We start from the raw sequence: 22,990 nt of genomic DNA on the forward strand, positions 1-22,990 counted from the left end.
TTTCAAACTATTCAGATTTTACAAATAACAAAAAATTTCATTTATTATTCCCGTGCGGCTCGCAATCCTACAAAAAAATGCCAAAATGGCTCGCAAGGTTCAGCTGACTGAGGGACACTGTTCAAGATTACACTGCTAAATGAATTATGGTAAAAGGTGGCAAATTTGCCAAATTTTCGAAAAAAATATGACTTAAAAAACGCTGAAGAAAAACAAATGCCTTTTTTTACCTGTAAAATTCGTGACCAAGCAAAAATTACTTGACACGTTGGTGTTATTCAAAATGATTTATAATTTTATAATTTAACATTTGCTTCTACAAGAAATAACAGACCTGCAAAAAAAAATTTCCAGAGTTTTTTTTAATAGGTCCTAAAAACAAATGAAACACAACAACTTATAGGACCATTTCAAAAATACTCTACACTCAGACAGTCGAGCTGAAGTTTGCGATAATTAAATAGGTTTACCGCAATAGGTCAGAGTATTAGTCACCGTGATCTCAACCCAACAATAAAAATAAGGCTACTTCAAATTTTAATTTTATTAATTGTCCTTCAGCTCAAGTCAGAGTTCCATTCTTATTAGTTTGAATCGATTGTATTTTTTTTTTCAATTAAAAGTACATATAAATATAATTATGCTTTCAGCAAAAATTTTATTTGCTCGTTAATTAAAAAAAATCAATATGGAAATTTGGCCTAACTTAAGCCAATGCGAATATTTTTAATAGTTTATGTAACTATTTTATCTCATTTTCATTTAAAATAAGTTTGTACACCTTTCGAAAAATTAACATAAATAGAGTAGTGCGGTGCCTGTGTGGACGCGCAGTCCTGTTTTTTCGTGTTATTTTCCGTCTCTTTTGTGTCGCTATTTGTGTACATGGGGTGATTGGATTTCTTCTTCTTCTTTTTTCATTTATTTTTTGTTCGCGCGTTCGTTGGCCGATGAATTTTATTTTTGTTCTCTTTATATAGTTTTCGATAGAAACGATCCGATTTTTGTTTTTTGAGACAAGCAAGTCGTATTGCTGGATTAAGTCCTTTCCATATCATCGAGGATCGGAAGGCACGTCGACGGATATGTTTTAAGGCTTATGATATAAAATAATTTTAATGAATGAAGCCCTTCCTACATCACCGTTGATCGGAAGGCACGCCGACGGAGAATTTCTGGAGAATCGCGGTCGAATTAATACTATATTTAAATCCCTAGATAGGTATCTTTCCGCAGCCGGCTGCCTAAGATTTTTAAAATTTCAACCCATAAACAAATTGCTCATGGTCGCATCACCTACCACAGTGAATCCTGACCTCATACCCATCTTACTAACCCGTCAAAACTCATGTGATACTTTGTCGGAGACGCAGTCGATTTGGCGGTCCCATCACTCAAGTATCGGCTAACATTCCCATCCACTTCCCCGTGTCTTACCACTGGTCGTGGCCGGCGTCGGTATTGATCAGCACGATAGGGACCTTTGAAAATTGCGAAGGGTGATGATTGGTTCCTACTTTTCATCTGTGGTCCACGGAGCAATGTTTGGGGGTCCTGGTCAATAACGAAGTAGCAGCTACGGGTAGACACCAATGCTATGCTATGCTATTTTATCTCATTTTCATTTAAAATATTTTTAATTTAGCACAAATTTGATCGAAATATCAGTTAAATTAGTTCTTATGGAGAATTAAAAATTTGGTCAAATTAGAATTAATTTACCCAAGAATTCAACATCATTTTGCAAGGGGACGACGGTACCCAACAGTTTTCATGTTTTTTTTGTTTAGATTATTCTTTATTATAATTTTTTCAGACGGCTCATTCAAAAAAAAAATATTTCAATTAAAGTCACGTATGGAACGTAGTTGGATGAATAGATCTTCTCAATCGTTCAAATATTTCAAAATTATCTTCTTAAACAAGTTTTCTGCTAAATACAAAACATTTGAATGGTTTCCTTTTGAACAAAACTACTTTAAAAAGAAACTAACGTCATGATTCGAATCCGCGGACGCTTCGAAATCCGGACACCTCATCTTGTTTTATCAATAATTTGGATATAAGTTCGCATTATGAATGTCAAAACTGTGTTATTTGATAAATTCTAAGATCAACATTCATTTCAAGTTTGTTTGAACGCTGTAGTTAATGTCAAAACAATTGAATAAAATAAAATTATGAGATTACCAAAAGTGCGAAACATTTCACGTGAAATATTTCATAGACGTCCGAAGCACCGGGAAGGCAAAGCAGAAATTTATATTTTTGATTTCCTTAAATTCTAGCAAATTTTTGTATAAAATATCGATTGATTTGATGTTAACAGCTTATTTGAGATCTAAAGAATGCCATTCACTAACAGTCCAAATTTGTGTGATTCATTAGCAAAAACGAGTGTCCGGAATTCGAAGCAAAAGTGTCCGGATTTCGAATCAGCTTTTATCAGTGTCCGGGATTCGAAGCACAGAAAGTCATTTTAATTTTCAAATTCTGATGAAAAATAGTTAGAAAAGACATAATTTGCATGCATTCTCTTAAAACTGACTAATAATACTACATCCTGATGATATTTCTTCATTTCCAACTTATTACATGATTTTTTGTCAGCTATAACAAAAATGATATGTTACTAAGTGTCCGGATTTCAAATCATGACGTTATTTAAACATAAATTTCCCTAATTTTATTTAAATAGATTAATTATCGGAACCAGAAAACCTAAAACGTTCCAAACGAGCGACAAAAAGTTGCAAGCATATTCTTTTCTATTATTATTGTAAGCAAATGTTTACGAAAAACCTATAAAACCAATCGTGTTTTTGCACAAAAATATTTTAATGTGATTCCAACCTTGTTTTTGCAAGTTCTCGATTGGAACCCAGATTTGACAGCTCGATTGGAACCCCGAGAGCAACATTTCGCTTCTCCATATAGGCTCTCTAATTGTTATCAATAGAACAACCAATTACTAATCACAAAAAAATCGTTGAATTATTATTTTTTACACTTAATTTTGTTGAAATAGGTTTTTTTAATATTCTCAAATGTGGTGTTTTCGGTTACAATCGAAAAAAAGATTTTTATTGCTTAGATCAAAAGAATTCGAAATTTAAAAATATTTTGGCATTTTTTATACATAATTTGATGAGAATCGCTTATTGGCCATCTCAGATGCTCCTATGTTGTTTTTCACCTGTGTGTTTCACATCTTGGCTAGAGACTCTTTTTTGCTCCTCTCTCGTTCATATCGCGTCAACATAATCGACCCGGTTAGCCGCCCCGCCAGAGAGCAGAGAGACGAGTCAAGTTCTTGCTGCGTTCCTGGTGGAGACTTCAAAAGGGAAAGGAAGACGACGACGACGACGAACTCCACTGGTGACGCTTCTGGTTGACCTTATTTTGCGCTGCCATGTGTGCTGCTGTTGTTGTGGTTGGAGGATGGCGGTGCAAGTTTTTATGTCTTCGCTTTCAGGTGACTTTTAAGGGGGAAGGGTATCACTTTGCTCGGGATTCCCCCCACTTCTGATCACCGCACCAGCATCCGCTTGGCGGCGTGACTTGGGGATCATCTGAACCATCAGATTGGAACTGTAGACACAAGTGCAGTTGAGAAGTTGATAACTTAACACTGTTTTTGAAGCATTTTCAACATTTTAAAGTTAGAAATGGTTTTAATAAAATAAAAAACTAAAACGCATTCAAACCCTCCCCCCGTTACGGCATTTAAGGGTGACACTTGGCGGCGCTGAAATGAAACTGAAAAATGCAAAAAACCTGTTCCAGAGTGAGAGAGAGAGAGGCGGCTGGCTGCTGTGGAGGCCGGGCCGGATCACTTTTCACGATCTGGGCACATAAGTGCAGCCAGTCGGGCCAGGCCACTCACATACACAAAAAGTCATAGACTAAAAAACGCGCACGAGTGAGGGCTGGCTGGATCCCGTTTTCCAACCCCAGGGTCGATGTAGATCTCGGCCCGGCCATATTTGGGCGGAAACTTTCAAATGTGTGTGACGACGGTGGTGGGTTGTTGTTGTTGTTGCTAAATGTAAAGTGACATATTCGACAGCGGGGTAGAAATGGAAGCTGCGGAGATGACGGTTGATGGGCACGGAGTTAAGACAGGAAGCCGGAAATTGAAACCATTTGGGACGATCTTTTTGCGAAGTTGAAAGACTTGATAGGTGGTCATTTGAAGAGGTGGCCAATTTTTGACTGATGGATGAGAGTAGAGTGACATTTACAAAGTTTATGTTGTTTTTGCCTTTCTTATTATTAAAAGAAAAGTTTGTGGTTTGGTTTTGCCATTCTATCAATTTTGTGGTTTTCTTAGTTCTAACCAAATATCAAAAAGTTTCAAGAATTCTAAAAAAGCTTTTCAGGATACCTACAGCAGTAACCTTTGTTATTTGTTATAAAATGGGTAAATTTAAATTCAAAATAACTTTGACTAAAAACTTCTATCATATTTAACACCTGCACCTCTTCGGTAAAAATCTAAATTAAAATCCCCAAAAAGATAGATTCCAAATAAATAAATGTGCCCTAAGATCCAGAAAAGATAAAATATTTTTATGCATGATAATTTCGCAAAAATATATGAATAATCAAAAGAACTCAAAGTCTAAAATGGAAATGCTTTTTCCTCTGGAACTAAGGGATAATGCATATGTTATGAATCTTTCTAGTTGATACTATTCTTGAGATCCTTATGGATCAAATACAAAAAGAATCATCGAACAAAGCCATCATCAATAGCAGGGATGGATCGCTCCCGAAATTCTCCAAGAAAATCAATCTTCTGATGATTCGTCAGCACCACTCAAAAGTATTTATTTCACTTTTTTTACACACATTGCCCATCTGCAAAATGTGACAGGCCATTTTTTGACGTTACACTTGCAAGTGTAGTAGTGAAAAAGATGTTCCGCTGAATAATCAAGATAATGATTTTTTTAGATTCTTTATGCCGATCTTTCGTGCGCGAGAGAGGAAAGCCATACTCCCTTCGGATTTTTTGCTCTTGATGAACGTCCAAAGATTGATGATGATTATTCCATCGCTGATCAAGAGTAAATAAAAGCTCACTAAACTTCATGTTTTGTATGATAGAAGAAGAGATAGCTTTGAGGTGAAGCCATTATTCTGTTTTAGGGAAATAGATCGTAAGTCTAAAATGCTCTGTACTTCATTCAATTTAAACGAATATCTACATCAAAGTGTATCAGCAAATGCCACATGTACTCTTCTTGGAGGCGCAGAAGGAATTTTGGTTTTGAATCAAATGTGTCTCAAAATTTATATAATTTTGTAATGCAATCATTGGCCTCAAGATTGACAATTGTTACCAAAAGTATCAACGCGTGTTGGGTACTATTCAAAACAACTTGCAGAAGAAATTTTCTCAAAATACCGCCTGGGAAGCAAAATTTATATCTTCGAATGAAAAATTCTGGCAATGATGGAAGTCGTCACATTAAAATATTACAGATTTATTTGAAATCTTTTGATCTAAATATTAAAATTGAAAATAAATGTTTGAAAAGCAAATCACCGGCACACACTTTTTCTTATCAACGAAAAGTTTTGATACACAAAAAGTGGTATTTATTGTTTGAAACCTATAATATCTGGTCCGTGAAATGGAACATTCTAGCTCACTTAACCCTCTACTACCTTCTATTTTCCGAAGTTTTTTTTTTTATTTTTTCCGTGCTCTGTGTTCCGTGTTTCATTTTTGTTGGTTATTTTTTGTTTTTTTTTTCTGTTGATATTTGACCTATTCTTCAGTTTCATTTGATGGGAACATAACAAAAAACTGTATACTTTTTGTGACTAATAATAGAAAGACTTTTAAAGTTCTTCTTATCAAGGATTTTTGAAAATCAAATGTTGGATGTGCGGACGATTTTTTAAAAATAATTATTTAAGAATGCTGATTTTAAACAGTTAAATTTAAATTAAACTAGTTGCATTCAGTTGAGCTAACAAAATTGTGCAAAGGTTCATCCAACTTTATATAATTTATATAATTATATGTTTTGAAATGATTATTTTATAGATTTTTTAAAATTTTGTAGAAAGAAAGCTGTTTTGGCCTGTTTTAAGATGAATCAAAATCATTTCTTGTTTATTATAAATAAATTAAAAATTATAATAAAAGCAAAAAAAGTTGATGATCATTTCTTGATGTTTATTTATTGTCGAATTTCCAAAAAATCATTTTCGTTTTGTCCATGGCTATGTCTTGGGCAATGGAAAAATCTCTGATAACAAACTTTAATTACGCACTCACTAAAAGAGATTGAAAGAACCAAGTCATTGATAAAAATGGAAAGATAATTGCTTCGCTAATCTATAAATTTCTTTTTCTAATAATAATCAAATGATAATGATGATCGAATATTGATTTTTTTAGTGAAGATAGATGAGAAAAACTAATTTTTCTATGATTTTATCAATATTTAAGAAATCAGCATTAGACCTCATCATCAATTGACTCACCAATTCATGGGTTCGATCCCCGCCAAACCCCGAAGCTCATCATGAAATGTTAGAAGGTCTCGGGAAAAGCCACCTCTCAATCATCGTCATCGGTCGGAGTTGTAGTAGTAACGTTTAGGCAAATTAGCTGCTACAAAGTTGATACACTGTAAAAGAATCTTCTTGAAAAATCCATTTTTGCATAAGAGTTCAATAACAGTTTATGTTATCATAACAAAATTTGTTATTAGTCTGATGTTATTTGAAAGCAAAAACAACTTTGGAATAACATTTTTTGTTATGGAAAAATACCTCCAACTGTTATTGGGATTAGTTGTTAAAATAACAAAAAATAATAACAAAGATTTGTTCGAAGAATAACTTAAAATGTCATTAGTCTCTTATACCAATTACAATCGAATAACAGAAAAAAAACATAACGACGAATAAGAAATCTTGTTTTAAATAACATAAAACGTTATTGGCCTAATATTTCCAAATAACAAAAAATGTTATTCCAAAGTTATTTCCGTCTGCTCGGGAAGAAAAAGACTATAGAAATTTCATTAATAAAACTCTCAAAAATCTTTGAAAAAACATTTTCATCATAGAAAATACTACACAAAAATAAGGTGTTAATATTCATCAGGAAATCAGGGCCCGGGCAGACGGTAATAACAAAATTCATGCCATTTCAATAACAAATATTGTTAAAATAACAAAAAGTGTTATGGAATCTTCTTGAAAAATCTATTTTTGCATAAGAGTTTAATAACAGTTTATGATATCATAACAAAATTAGTTATTGGTCTAATATTGGTTGAAAGCCAATACAACTTTAGAATAACATTTTTTGTTATGAAATAAAACCGCCAACTGTTATTAGGATGATCGGATTAGTTGTTAAGATAACAAAAAATAATAACAAAGATTTGTTCGAAGAATTACTAAAAATGTTATTAATCTGTTATTACAATAACAATCGAATAACAAAAAAATCATAACGACGAATAACAAATCTTGTTATAAATAACATAAAATGTTATTGGCCTAGTATTTTCAAATATCAAAAAATGTTAATCCCAAGTTATTTCCGTCTGCTCGGGGTGACAGATTTTGTGTCAAAATAAATGTGGGGAAGAATTAGAAAATGATGAATTTTCATCACAGGTTCACATTTTTACACATTGTTTAAGGTATTATTACTAAAAAAGAGGTAATATTCAACCTACTAAATTTTCAACATTCCAAAATTCAACTTTTTTTGCTGTGTATTTCAAATTGTTAACATATTCAGCAAACTATTTACAGTCCACTTAATGATACATGGTATTGTTTTCTATAAAATTTAAAAAAGAATTATAAGTGATTTTTTGGCAGTGCTCAGAGTCAGAAGCCGGAGGAGAGCACCTTTCAAGCTCTGTGGTGGTGGTTAATGTTTACATTCACCTCACCCGGCACAGCACATAAACTTCAAAGTTGAAGTTTTTGCTTGAAATTTGCTAGTGCTGCTGCTCCTACACTCTCTGCCGACACGAGAGGGGTGAGTGTTGTTGCTTGAAGCAAAAATAGACAAGAGTTTGAAAAAAAACAGCCAAGTCAGCACCGGTTTTTTGTTGTGCGGCAGAAGTTAAGGTCTCTCTCTGAAAAAGCCCGAAGACCTGGCGGTGTGTGTCTAATACCATTTGGCGTAAATGTCAATGCAGGAGGGGAAAAAATAAATTCGCAAAAAACAAGCCATATTGGCGAAACATGTTACGATCCACTAGGGTGGAAGGGAGACTTGGGAATAGTTGGTAAGTTGGAAAAAATCAACTTTTTGACTTTTTTGATCAATATTGTACCCCCATGCACCCTTTACCAAACCTATTGACGGTCAACCGACCCCATCGGTGCTCTATAGGACGACGACCAATTCGCAATGTTTAGCCGCGGTGGTAATTGGACGACTAAGCACCATGGGTCTGTCCGAAGTTGCCGCAGCGTTGTGGGCCTTAATGTGGCCATATCTGGTCATAAGCCGCCGGATAAATTATGCTGCGTGAGATTTCTGACATGTTCGCTCTCTTTTTTGCTGCTGTTGGAGGTGGACCATTTTTCAGACAGCGGCCTTGGTATAATGCGCCGCCATGCAAGTTCAGTTGAAACCTTTAAAAGTGCTAAATATTTAGTAGCCGCCGCTGGTTGCTGGCGGTGGCACTTTCGTTTTCAACTTTATTGACTGTTTTTTGCGAGGAATAAAAATGACACTTCTTTTAGGACCATTTATTGTAATTATTCTCAAGATTGGTGTTTATCTACACATAAAAGTTTAAACGACTGCTTTGAAACACTACTTCGAAGACGGGGTTTAAATAAAATGTTTACCAAAAATCAGTTTTTAACCAATTTTTGATCTTCCAGAATGATTGTAAAGAAAGTTATTAGGTTGAGTGTGTTAATAATGACATATTTTTAGATTAACCTCCGTCCTGGACTATGTTTGAATTCAATCTGAAAGCATTTTTTTACCTTTCATCAATTTGAAATGGGTAATTCTCCGCCAACTCCCACAGCAGATGCCCCGACCCTTCTTCGATTTGCGTGAAACTTTGTCCTAACGGGTAATTTTTGTCCCTGATCACGAATCCAAGACCCTTTTGCCGATATCAGTTTTGAACATTCGAAAAAAGTCGTGTTTTTCAATAATTTGCAGCCTGAAATGGTGATTGTTTGAAAATTTTGTGTCAATGAGACTTTTATGTAAAATTGGAAGCTCGATTGATGGCATACTCAGAATTCTGAAAAATCGTATTATTCATCGAAAAAATACAAAAATAGTTTTAAAAAATTCAGCCATTTTCAGAAGAGCGCTATCGACTGGTGGATCAATTCTCAAATTTAGTTCTCGGCTTACCAGTTCCAGTAGCAAGTAAAATTTTGTTTTTTTTTATGCCCGACGTTGCCATTTTCTGTTACTTATACCTGTATACAATTTTGGGACTTGTCATTTCTTACAAAATGATGAAACTCCGAGAAATATATTGGTGCAATTATTTTTTCAAAAACATAATGATACCATCCAGTGAGAATTTTACCAAAAGCTTCGAATCTTTTAAGGCTAAACCTCAAATGCCCTTTTTTAAATTTCAGAAGTACATTATTTGTCGCAAGACATTTAATTTAATTAAGAAAAACATATTGGATTGACATTATTAGAAAAAAAATAAAGGGTACTCAGTCTATAATGTTAGTCTATGATTAACTTAAAAAAATATGTATCGCTATTGCACTTTGTCGATCAATTATGAAAAGCCAGAAAGAAATACCTCCAAAAATGGCTTTGACCACATGTACTGGTCGAAAATTGTGAATCGAAAAATAAAATGTTCGTCTCCGACCCCACGGCTACAGATCTGGCTTTTAAAAATTGTGGGTTTTACGAGCGGTTTTCCAGTGATGGAAGACACAAATTTTTAAGAGCGGATACAGACATCGGCCATGTATTTCAGAAAAAGAGCTCTCAAAAATCAGACTTTGAGTTCCGGGTTTCGGGCCAAAATTCAATCGAAAGAGCGCATCTAAACCTTCAATTTAGTAATAGGATTTTTTCCTGGGACGAATCCTTGCCGTGCACGATTTTTTTTAAATTTCTGAAAAAAAGCGTTTTTCCAAAAGCAAACCTTAAACCTTTCTTTTGTAAGAAAGGCAAAAAGTCAAACGCTCTCAAATAAAAGTGCGGAATCCAATCTATGTAAAATTTGCTGAGAAGTTTGATCGAGTCGTGAACACTCAGTTAGAAAGATAAATTTAAGTGAAATTACAAATAAATCCTTGGGGAGAATTATTCTGAATGACCCCTTACCTTTTTTGAGAAATTTACTCTGTATGTAAAGAAAAATCATACAGCTATAACTTTTGAACCAACCGTCTGATCAATACTAAAATTTACTCGAATACAATTCATACCAAATGCTTTCGATCGAGAATGGGCTGGAACTTTGAATTTGATGTTAAGTATATGGTTTTGTATAAATCCAAAAAAATAATAGGAAAAAATAGGGTAAAAATAAGACGAAAAACACTAAAATCGCTATATCTCTGGAAATACATTTTGGAAAAGCTTCAAATTTTGGGCCCAAACAGTTTATGGCGCATGTTTTCGAATGGCTTTTTGTTTGAATTTGAATTCTTTAAATTTGATAGTGTTATTTGTAAAAAAAAGTCCAAAAAATACCTCCAAAAATGGCTTTGACCACATTTACTGGTCGAAAATTGTGAATCGAAAAATAAAATGTTCGTCTCCGACCCCACGGCTACAGATCTGGCTTTTAAAAATTGTGGGTTTTACGAGCGGTTTTCCAGTGATGGAAGACACAAATTTTTAAGAGCGGATACAGACATCGGCCATGTATTTCAGAAAAAGAGCTCTCAAAAATCAGACTTTGAGTTCCGGGTTTCGGGCCAAAATTCAATCGAAAGAACGCATCTAAACCTTCAATTTAGTAATAGGATTTTTTCCTGGGACGAATCCTCGCCGTGCACGATTTTTTTTAAATTTCTGAAAAAAGCGTTTTTCCAAAAGCAAACCTTAAACCTTTCTTTTGTAAGAAAGGCAAAAAGCAATATTCTTTGAAATTGAAAATATTGTTATTAGAAGAATAACTGTAATCATCCTCCCCTTCGATAATTTCGAAAATATGTTATCTTTTTGGAGTGATTCTGATTAACTTGTTGATTTTGATACAATTTTATAGTAATGTTCATTTTTCTTTAAATATTTTTTATGAACAATATGCTTTTCAACAAAAATACACATTTTCATAAAAAAGGCTTTGGGATGATTTTTTTGTGAAGATGTTATTTTCAAGTATATTTTTGAGAAATCAGTTACCGTAATTATAATTCACAGTAAAACAATTATAATATTACACATGAGAATGGTTGTAGATTTTGTGTAAAAAAGTGTAATTTTACATAAGAAACTGGTGAAATTTTCATCAGTTCTGTTGAATTTCACATTTTCACATATTATTTAAGAAAATTTACTTTAAAATGAGAAAATATTCAAAAAACTAAATTTTCAACTTAACAAAATTCAACACTTTTCAAGAGTTAATTGTTCAACTTTATTCTAAAAATTGATAAGCAAACAGTTACGATACGCTTGATGTTTTTTTATTAATATCTCAAAATCCAAGAAAATATCACTTAACAATAAAACAATAAAAATCATAAAAACTTTGACACATTTTGTGTCAGAAAAAAATATTTTTCTGTATAATTTTGGTTATTACACTTAAATTTAGATAAAATTACATTTAAAATAGGGAAATATTCAACCTTAAAAAATAACACTTTTTTAAACCTAGAGTTCAAAGTCTTTTAATCAATGGTTCATTTTTAATTTATTGAATATTCTGTTTCTAAAAAAAAAAAACATTGTTTTTTTTAATTTTATGGATTTTCAGATTTTCAGTGGCTGGTTCAACACTTTCGAAATAATGATTGCTGTTTGGCCTCTGATTTTACAAGAAATTTTCAAAGAGAAAGAAGACAAACATTTAAAAAGAAGTTACCTATCTTAATTAGTTAAGGATTGTTGAAAACTATTTAGAATTCTCTGTGTTAATTCGTACCTAGTTTGCTCGTTTTCCTATGTAGTTAGCATAAGAAAACACAGAGGTATCAAAAAGTTATCTTTTTTAAGATAAGAGCTTAAAAAATGTGAAATGTAATTTTCAGGGAAATTCACTGTACTTTCAAACTAGTAAAATTGTAAAAAAAAAACATTGATACAGGCATATCGACTTCAAGTTACTGCCAAATTATCGTGTGTTCTAAAATGATTCGCTTCGAATCGTAATTATTCACTACAACGTTTTTATAGTAAATCGCTGAGCTTAATTTAACCTTTTCAAGAACAAAAATCACAAGCAACAATTTAGAAAATATTTAACGTTCCAGTGCACAATATGAAGGAACACATTTACTTCAAATTCCCATTCTCCTGCACCTGCTACCCAGTAAATAATTACAAAAACGCAACCACACATTCAGTCTAGCAAAAGAATCTCAGCTATTTGCTCTTACTCACCAGCAATTAAAGAAACACACTCTCTCGTTCAAGAATCACCTGTGTGCAATAAATTCTTTCTCAGCGTGCTGGCAGTTGCACACCCGTGTTGTTGTTGCAATTCTCCTCCACGTGTCCAGCTGCTGTTCGTTGGTTGGTCTCGGTCTCGCCGGCAGGCTGAATTTCTCACCTAGTCCGATGATGATCAGCAGTCGAATGCGCCTCGTATAATGTATCAATTATCCGTGAATACACAATTCCCAAGGCGAAGTCGAAGACGACGTGTACTATTTCTCAAACTAGAACGATTAATTAGCGATCTCTTCTCTATTCGATCGTTTCTTCCTTCCTCTTCTTCACACTAATCAAAATTCACCACATCCCACCGATTAAGAAACTCACAACAAAAGCTACTTAAGGGTGGGGATGCTTTGAGGGGTGGAGGTGGCGGTGATTCTCCTATTGACCTTGTTTTGTTGGGTGCCAAGCCTTTCTCACCGAAACAAGCCCCCTCTCGCACACACAAACGAACTTCTCCTCCTCTCTTCTGAGACGTTCAACCTTTTTGAAGAACGCGAACCGTCGCGATATTTATCACTGATCCGTTAAATCTTCCGCTTAATCATACTCTCTCGCACACAAACTCACTCGTGAGACACACTTTTCAAACTTCTTCTTCTTCTATTTTTTTTTTGTTTGGTATTTTTTACACTTTTCTATTTTTCTCTCTCTTTCGTCAACCTTTTCGCGGCGCAGAGCCAATTAGTCAGAAAAGGCAGAGGAAAAAAATACAAGCTTTTTTTACTCTTAAATTCACTAACACTATCACACACTCACACTGCAGCAAACAATTGATGTCAAATGATGTTTTTTACGACCTTTTTTTCCTCTTCAACTTTCTTCTTAGTTTTCTTCCTAATTGCAGGCAGCGTCCAGTGTATTCAGCTTCAATCTCTATTTCACATGGATTTTCGCTTCTGGATGATGAAAAACAATAAAAAAAAGTGATTAAACTTACACATTGTGATAAAATCAGCCACAATTTCTTTCGAAAGAATTTGTCCCCACAAAAAGATTAAAGCGTCTCAAATTTCATTAACACACACGTTCAAGCCAAAATCGTAGAAAAAAAAAAACAGTTACAAAAAAGGTTAGAACAAACACACTTCAGAGGGAGAGAGGGAAAACACAATCAAAAGCAACGTTTTATGAGCGAAACCGATCATCACCGCCCGAGTGATAGTCAGGACAGTAGTGGAATGTGAGAGGATTCAATTCAATTAGCCTTCGTCGTGCCCGCACACACGCGTCCAAATTGTTAAACTCTCAAAAATGATAGAATCAGCCATGAGCCCTCATCTTCGCAGATGTCTCGTGCTGGGTGCGAATGGTTGAGCAACCTGGCAAAGTGAGTGAGCAAATGAGTGAGCGAGAGAGGGCGAGTTAATTGGTGCGAAAAGTGGCTTGCTAATTGACTATAATTGTGGAATAAAATGTAACGGTAGGTATCATGATCTAGGCGGAGGAGAAACATGATTTTTTAAAGGTTGGTTAGGCGTTGTGGTGGAAAAAAATATACTGGCAAGCCTGTTTTGCAGGATAATTACAAAAATATGGATCATTGTGGGCACGCGTTCCACGTGCGTTGAAGTCACTTGAACAACGTGATAAATATTTGCATCCAAAATATATAAGGCGTTTTTTAATCAGGTGATCTCCAGATTTATTTAAATTCTTGTAATATTTTCATTCATGAACTTGAAATTAATAAAACTCTATAGAAACATAATTATTTGTAAACACGGAAACAACAGAATCTTAATCAAATCATTGGTATCATATATTTCTATCTGGAAATTTAACTGAAATGAAAAATTGCATACATTTTTTCATTTCTTAGATATGTATCTTCAAAAAATCAAAGGCATACATTTTTTTAATAAGGATGTTTTTAACACACCCCAACCAAAAGTTAATAAAGGTATAGATTTAAATAATAAACCATGGTTTTTACATTTCTTTGAAGAATTGTTAATTAATAATGAAATCAAAAATTTATTTTTCTCTGAAAAAAAATATTTTGCGGTACTTGCATCGAAAGTTAACTAAAATTCAACATATTTTGAAATGAGTTCATACATGCCTAAAAATTCCAACACTCAAAAACCCAACCCCGCCTCTAGAGGACATTGATCTATCATGTGCCTTATGTTTCACAAAGCATTTTCCAATGAAAAACAATCGTAATTCTCTGGGTCGAAACGTCTGAAGAAAAAAACAGGTCTGTGTTTTAATTTTCCCTAAAAGACCAAAAGCCAACCAGACCTTACCTCAAGAGTCTATTGAGACGGTCGATAAATAATAGAATTTTTCAAAATTTCTCAAATTCTTAAAACTTACAATTTCAAACCACGCTAAATTTTGTATGGATTATAATTATGTTTGAGTTTTCAGTTTTAAATATTGAAGGTATCTCAAAATACATTTAAAAAAATCCTAAAATTATCATAATGTCCAATATTCGTATCAAACGTAGCTTTTTTGTATTGATTATCACTATATCAGAGTTTTTGTTTAAAATTCCTATAATTTCACAAAATACCGTATTTTTTTAAAACAACTTATTTCAACTTTTCAAACTTCACTTCGTTTGATAAGTTGAAATAAGTTGTTATAAAAAATACGGTATTTTAATTAATTATAGGAATTTTAAACAAAAAAATCTGATGTAGCGATAATCAATACAAATGCATTAAAAAAATCTTGTTCAACAAAATATGCAAATTTGAATATTTTCGAATGAGCATTAGCACACAAATATATTTTTTTACAGGCTTTCAAAATCTGAGACGATTTAATTTGAATAAATTAATTTTCAATAATTGTTTTCAATGATTTATCATTGGTTATCGCCGATAAAATTATCGTATTTCCAAATCACAATTTATGCAACATGAAAAACTCTTAAAAAGGTAATTAAAAAATATTTAAAATCGAAATTAAAATGATCAATTTAATCAATTTTAAATCTAGATAAATAAAACGTTTTCCATAAGTTGAAAAAATGAATCTATCTCATTCCTCAGAATTCTATTGCTCAGATAACCATTCCCCATAAATTTATTTACCGGAATAACTCATTCCCAAAAAAAAATAAAAATTTTGTTGTTTTATCAAAATAAGGGTGAATTTATATGAGAATACTCGGCAAGTCTACAAATCTTCAAAACTTCAAGCCTGGGAATGCCAGATTATTCAAATAAAGATTCACCCTTCTTTGTGTCAGATATTGACCGATTTAGCAAAATTTTTGCGTTATTTTAAACAACTTTTTGAACAAATTAACGAATTTAATTAAAATAAAAATAAATATTTTAAATTAAAATTCAACATTTTAGAGGCCATATAATCAGAAAAACAATCAAAATTGTACAAACTTTTGAATTAATTTATAGACGCCATCCCCTTTACCATTCAGAATGGTTAAATTTTCGTTAAATTTTAAAAACATCAAAAAAATTAAATCAAATTTCCAGAAATTTTTACGTTATTTATTATTATTTTTTATTAAAATGTTGGAAAAACAGGCGTTTTGTCCTGTTTTTTGTGGTAATTTTTAACTGTAAGACTTGCTTTTTAGTCTCAATTATAGTTTAACTAAAAAGCTCGTAAAACTTTCCATAACTTGGGAAATGGTTAATTCTGGTTTATTGGAATTCTGGGGAATTGAATGCTGGGAATGGAATCCTGTGGAATGAATCAGAACCAAATATTGAACTAAAAAAGACCTATAATTTTTGAAATCTATTAAAATTGTACATTTCAACCACACAGAAAAATCACTCCTGAAATTGTGAATACAGTCCAGACTCGATTATCCGAATGCCTCGGAAAAATGTCAATTTGGATAATCGAAACTTTGGATAATCGAATCATGAAAAAAATCGTTGTCTAATTTTTGATTGTTGAGCTTAAGTATGACCACAGCAAAAAATCCGATGGTAAAATCGCATGCAAAAGCATGCACATCACCTTCGTCAAAATAAACACTTAATATTACACACTGCATGTTCAATTTTTGCAAACACAAAAAAAAGTTGTAACCGACGGCATTCAAACCCAGCACCAACAGTAAGGACTGGCGCCTTAGCCCACTCGGCCATCAGACCGATGTAAAGCTGTAAGGATAAACGCATATATGAGCTTGACATTTCGGTCAAGTAGGTTTCCCATACTGATGGGCTACATATTTAAGAGTGTAAAATCACATAAAATTGCATAAAATACTGCAATATTTATTTTACACCCAGACCTTTTACACTCAGCTGGATTACTACTTTTTTAGCTGTGACCCCTAAACTACGCTAAAATGATTTAATTTGTTTAAATCCAAGATGGCTGCCAATATGGCGGTGACAAAATATTGAAAAAATGCATTTTAATATTCAATAGGTAATAGACTATTCATATTTCATTAAAATGGGGTCGCAGAACTCGAAAAAGATGTTCCAAACAAGAAAAAGAAAAAACGAAAAAAAATATTTTGGTCGTGATTTGATTTAGTAATTGACTTTTGTCTGTGCAAGCCTTTAAAAAACTCAAATAAATCGGACAAAATGATAACTTGACTACTCAGAAAAAGAGTATTTGTTTAAAATTCATTATTTTCAAAAAACAGACCGAACCGAGCCTCCAAAATTTACAACCTCGCGTCAACTCTCCGATGTCAATCATTCAATCTTTCTTATCTTTCGATCGCCTTACTGAACGCCTCGGTTTGCAACACTTTTCTGCACCAGAAACCTCACCACGCTCACGCTCACGTTCACGTCATCACCTCATTCCCGATTCACTCCGTCGCCGCCACCGATCTGACGATGATCAACGCGTTTGGCTCATTTTTTTCATTTCGTCCAAAACCATTTCGAACCATTTTTTGTCTCATCTACTCTTTTCGCTGCACCAAAGTTAAATTAAATTGCACCACATTTCTTCCTCTCTTTCTCTTTTCTCCTTTTTTATCTTTTTTGCTTCTCTTTAGCATTATCAGCCGAAAAGCCTTTCGATCGGAAAAATTAGCACACTTCCCGAATGAAATTATGATGCTGGTGGTGGTCGTTCTCTTCAGACATGCATGCAATTTTCTCTCACACACAAACACACACACACAGAAACAGTCCCGAAGTGCATTCCCCAATGGTGGTGCTGCTTTCATCGATGGTTATCAGCCATCGGGGGCTCCTCATCGGCTTCTGCATCGGCAGCCTCGGCGATATCCAGAGCACATCAAACACGCCAATATTTGAGTGTGTGTGCCCGAAGAGCCGCGGGAAGAGGTGGCACACACGCACTGTGCAAATTCCAGCGAAAGCAAACGAACACACACACGCCGACAGGTAAATTTACATAAGTTTTCATGTAACGACGCTTTGCGTGATGTTTTACACTAATTTCCACTTAGATTAACACGGTTTTGCTCTGGATAGTTTTTTTTTTCCTGGTGTCTCTTCTTTTTATTTTGCAATATTATAGCATTTTTCAAGCTAATTACAATTTGAAGACGATTAAATAAATTTACAGCAAAACTTATTTGCTTTTGATGTAAGTTTTTAAAGCAACCAAACGCTATTTTTTGGCAACTATCAACACTTGCCTTTGTCACGCAAACGCACACTCAAAATACAACCGCAACAAAAAACAAGAACAAAACATGAACACACACTGAAGACACGAATAGCGAAAGCGCTCACACGCAAAACGGAGTCCGCACGGCTAAATTCACAGACACCGACTGACTGACTGACTGAACAGGCAAACTGGCTGGAAGATCATCGCAAGCGAGCCGGGGAGCTGGAGCCATCCATTTGGGGAGCTCACTCAGCGATTGGGGGGACCGCCGGCGCTCTCTCTCTCTGAGTGGAGCGCGCGTGAGTGGTTAGAGAGAAAAATATGAGAGAGTGATGATCGAAGATCTCGCGACGATCGTAACACGTGCTTTTTTGCTCGCGTGAGTTTATCAGTTCAGGGATGGCATCAATAAAGATAATCATTCAAATGATTTTTTTTATTATTTTTTTACATGATTTTTTAAAAGTTAATAAGCATTTTAACATTTTACTGCCAAGATTTTTTCAATTTTCTTATTTTTGCGTATTCAGAAGGTAACTTTGAGCAACTTTTAATTAACGAAAAATAAAACTGCTCTGGTTTCATAAATAGTCCATACTCGATTATCCGAAGGTTTGTTTGGAACTTCGAATAATCGAATCATGAAACTTTTTTTATTCTTTATTTTCTTACTTTTTAAATCAAGTTCGAGTTTAACGTACCGTTATGTCAAATTTGAGTGGTTGATTGCCTAATAAATTACAAAATGCATTTTTTGCAATTCCGTCGTGAAACTATTTACTTTTCCTGTCATTCTTGAACGACGAAATAACCTACTTTTCTGTACCAAAAATAACAGAATCGAATAGCAACACTTTTCAAAATAAATGCTGAATAGTTCTACTTTTCAGCACTCAAATGGGTGCTGAAAAGTTGAACTTTTCAGCACTTGTTTCGAAAAGTTACACTTTTCAACATTTTTTTGATTTAAACGATTTATTGACGAAATACATGAAAATTTGACATAAAATTTCACTCAGTGTGTGTTTTTTGGAATTGCAAAAAAATGTTGTATAGAACTCGCTGCAAAACTTGATTTTTTCAGCACTCTTCGTATTTATCCAACTCGGTGAACCTCGTTGGATAAATGTAAGACTCGTGCTGAAAAAATCCACTTTTTGCAACTTGTTGCATAAACTACTATTTCAATATTGCATCACCGCCATCTTGGATTAAAATATTCTAAATTATTTAAGCTTTACAATCAAAAATAAGACATCGTTTTTTTTTTGTTTCGTAATTTGATTATCCGATGTGAAGTTTTGCAATGCTTTCGGATAATCGAGTCTTGACTGTATTCCTTATCTCATTTTTAACGATTTTTATCAGCTCTTGTTTTGGTAATTCAGGGTAGTAAAATATTTTTAAAAAGAGCAGCAAAACTAGTTTTCTCATTTTAAGCATAACTTTATTGTTTTAGCAAATTGTATCATAAATTGCTTAATGCATTGTAACAGTCATGCTAAAGATAAAAAAAAATCTAAATACAGTGCAGACTCGAGAATCCGAAGTTTTGATTATCCGTAGTGAAATATTTACATGGCATGACAATCAAAAATAAGGCAACGAAAATAGTAAATTATGCAACAAGTTGCAGAAAGAGGATTTTTTCAGCACGAGTCGTACATTTATCCAACAAGGTTCACCGAGTTGGATAAATTTGAAGAGTGCTGAAAAAATCAAGTTTTGCAACGAGTTCCATACAACATTTTTTGCAATTCCAAAAAAACACACTGAGTGAAATTTTATGTCAAATTTTCATGTATTTTGTCAATAAATCGTTTAAATAAAAAAATGTTGAAAAGTGTTACTTTTCAGCATTTATTTTGAAAAGTGTTGCTATTCGATTCTGTTATTTTTGGTACAGAAAAGTAGGCTATTTCGTCGTTCAAGAATGATAGGAAAAGTAAGTAGTTTCACGACGGAATTGCAAAAAAATATTTTTTCGTGATCCGATTATCCGAAGTAAAATTTTTACAAGACCCTTGGATAATCGAGTCTTGACTGTATAAATACATTTTCGAAAATATTGTTTTTCATAAAGTGTTGTTTTTATTTTGGATTGTGATCTCAAAATTCAAAATCTGTAAAAAATACATTTTAAGCTCTATTTTAACAAAAATACAAAAACAAAAGAAACCAAATAAAATTTAAATTGTTAATGTTAATTATTTTTTATGTCCCAGAATTTCCTTGGACATTTTAACTGTTTCTTTTTCACCAAAAAAATGTCACAAAAAATGAGAGGTACAAAATACATAGATTTGAACTGCATCAATACTCAATGCATATTTCAACATTTTTTGGAAACTCTCTTCAATCTACCAAATTTTGATTATAAAATGCAAAATTACATTAAAAACTAAAATTATTCTTATTATGAGCAACTCTCTACCAAAACCGGAAATGGATTTTATTTGTATTTTTTTATTTGGCTCAAACTTTGTGGGGGCCTTCCCTATGACCAAATGAGCTATTTTGTGTCATTGGTTCACCCATACAAGTCTCCATACAATTTTGGCAGCTGTCCATACAAAAATGGTATGTAAATATTCAAACAGCTTTTGAGTGAATTTTCTGAGCAATTTGGTGTCTTCGGCAAAGTTGTAAGTATTGTTGAGGACTTTTGAGAAAAAAATAGGTACACGGAAGAAAAAAAAATGCAGATTTTTTAATCAACTTTTTTTTACTAAAACTCAATTTCCCAAAATATGTATTTTTTGATTTTCGAGATTTTTTGATATGTTTTAGGGGTCAAAAATCCGCAACTTTTGAGCTATAGAGAAACATGGTCAAAAAAATCTGCCGCCGAGTTATGAATGTTTGAAAAAGTGATTTTTGGAACAAATCGAAGTTTCATGCAAAAACAAGTTTGACATTATTTTTTAACGCAAAATTGAATTTGCAATCGAAAAGTAATTTACAATTTTTTTGATAAAGGGCTCCGTTTTCAAGATATAGCCACCAAAAGTTTGATCTTAGCGAATTTTTTGCAGTTTTTTAATTTTTAAAAATAGTGACCATGAGTGACCATTTCTAAAAATATTTTTTTAGAAAAGTTCAGAAAATTTGCTATAAAATTGTCTAAGGACATTGAAGATTGGACCTCGGGTTGCTGAGATAGAGCCGCTTTAAGAAAAAGAAACACGAAAATTGAAGTTTTCTAAGTCTCATTAAATCAACCCACCATTTTCTAATGACGATATCTCAGCAACTAATGGTCCGATTTTCAATGATAATACATGAAACATTCGTGAAATTTTCCGATCTCTGAGGTTTTTTTTAAAAAGGTCCCATACATCAAATTTTCATTTTTTTTTTTTTGAGGGTTTTTGAAACATTATTAATTAATATTTCAAATTTAAAATGCACTCGAAGCACATCTGAGCAAAACTAAGTGATAACAGAATCTCTCTCAACATGACCGTGAGTGATCGCGAGTTCCACAAACCACGCGATATCCATCAACACCCAACTCTCCACGATCACTATGTCGCTCACGATCTCTCACGATCCGGCGCGCATCACACTTTGGTGAGAAAGTTCACAGCTTTATTGCAGCATTACACTTTTACAACGCCGCATCACACAACAATCAGAGAGGAAATTGATCTTGTCTGGTGCAAAGAGAGTCGAGTGAGCGGAAGAGAGCCGACCCGGTAAAAGTCGGCCCAAGCTCATAAAAGCGTTTTTCCAAGAGTTGCGTGGTTTTGTTGTTGTTGTTGTGAACAACCAAATTCCTGGTCCACCCAAGCTGCCGCGGCGATTGAGAAAGGGCCGGCTTGAATTGAGAAAAAAAATATAAGTTTGAATTTAATTAAGAGAATCAAGCCAAACGGACACGGGAGTATGATTGGGTTGGCTTGAGTCTGAGAGAAGGTTTAGCTGGGTATTTGTATGTACTTGTACATATTAAATGAAGTATAATAAGTTTTGATAGAAATTATTGAATAAATTTGCTTTGAAGTGGTGGGCAAACCGCACTGAACAAGTTGTTTGAATAAGTTAAATAGAGAAATATAGAAACAGCTATTTTTAGTTTCTGCTATGTTTACGTCCTATTTGCGAGAAATTTGCGTTTTTGATTACGTTTCAGGCTGCCTTTGCGTTAATTCTACCCGAAGTTTGAGTTTCAATTAGCGATTCAGGTTGCGATTATGTGTCTGCTTAGATTACATTGATTTTACGTACATTTTACAGTTCAGTTTCAGTTCAGTTTCAGTTCAGTTTCAGTTCAGTTTCAGTTCAGTTTCAGTTCAGTTTCAGTTCAGTTTCAGTTCAGTTTCAATTCAGTTTCAGTTCAGTTTCAGTTCAGTTTCAGTTCAGTTTCAGTTCAGTTTCAGTTCAGTTTCAGTTCAGTTTCAGTTCAGTTTCAGTTCAGTTTCAGTTCAGTTTCAGTTCAGTTTCAGTTCAGTTTCAGTTCGGTTTCAGTTCAGTTTCAGTTCAGTTTCAGTTCGGTTTCAGTTCAGTTTCAGTTCAGTTTCAGTTCAGTTTCAGTTCAGTTTCAGTTCAGTTTCAGTTCAGTTTCAGTTCAGTTTCAGTTCAGTTTCAGTTCAGTTTCAGTTCAGTTTCAGTTCAGTTTCAGTTCAGTTTCAGTTCAGTTTCAGTTCAGTTTCAGTTCAGTTTCAGTTCAGTTTCAGTTCAGTTTCAGTTCAGTTTCAGTTCAGTTTCAGTTCAGTTTCAGTTCAGTTTCAGTTCAGTTTCAGTTCAGTTTCAGTTCAGTTTCAGTTCAGTTTCAGTTCAGTTTCAGTTCAGTTTCAGTTCAGTTTCAGTTCAGTTTCAGTT

At 33.6% G+C, this 22,990-nt stretch overlaps 1 protein-coding gene across 1 annotated transcript in view; it reads right to left on the reverse strand.

Moving 5' to 3' along the window:
• Nucleotides 1–13,515, reverse strand: part of LOC6040102 — a 424,546-nt gene extending 411,031 nt beyond the window's left edge. Inside the window, exon 1 of the mRNA XM_038256474.1 lies at nt 12,560–13,515. The gene's annotated coding sequence lies outside the window, so the exon portion shown is untranslated. The remainder of the gene's footprint in view (nt 1–12,559) is intronic.
• Between the last annotated feature and the right edge of the window lie 9,475 nt (nt 13,516–22,990).

This window comes from Culex quinquefasciatus, chromosome 2 (assembly GCF_015732765.1).
Source record: "Culex quinquefasciatus strain JHB chromosome 2, VPISU_Cqui_1.0_pri_paternal, whole genome shotgun sequence".
Classification (NCBI taxonomy): Eukaryota; Metazoa; Arthropoda; class Insecta; order Diptera; family Culicidae; genus Culex; species Culex quinquefasciatus.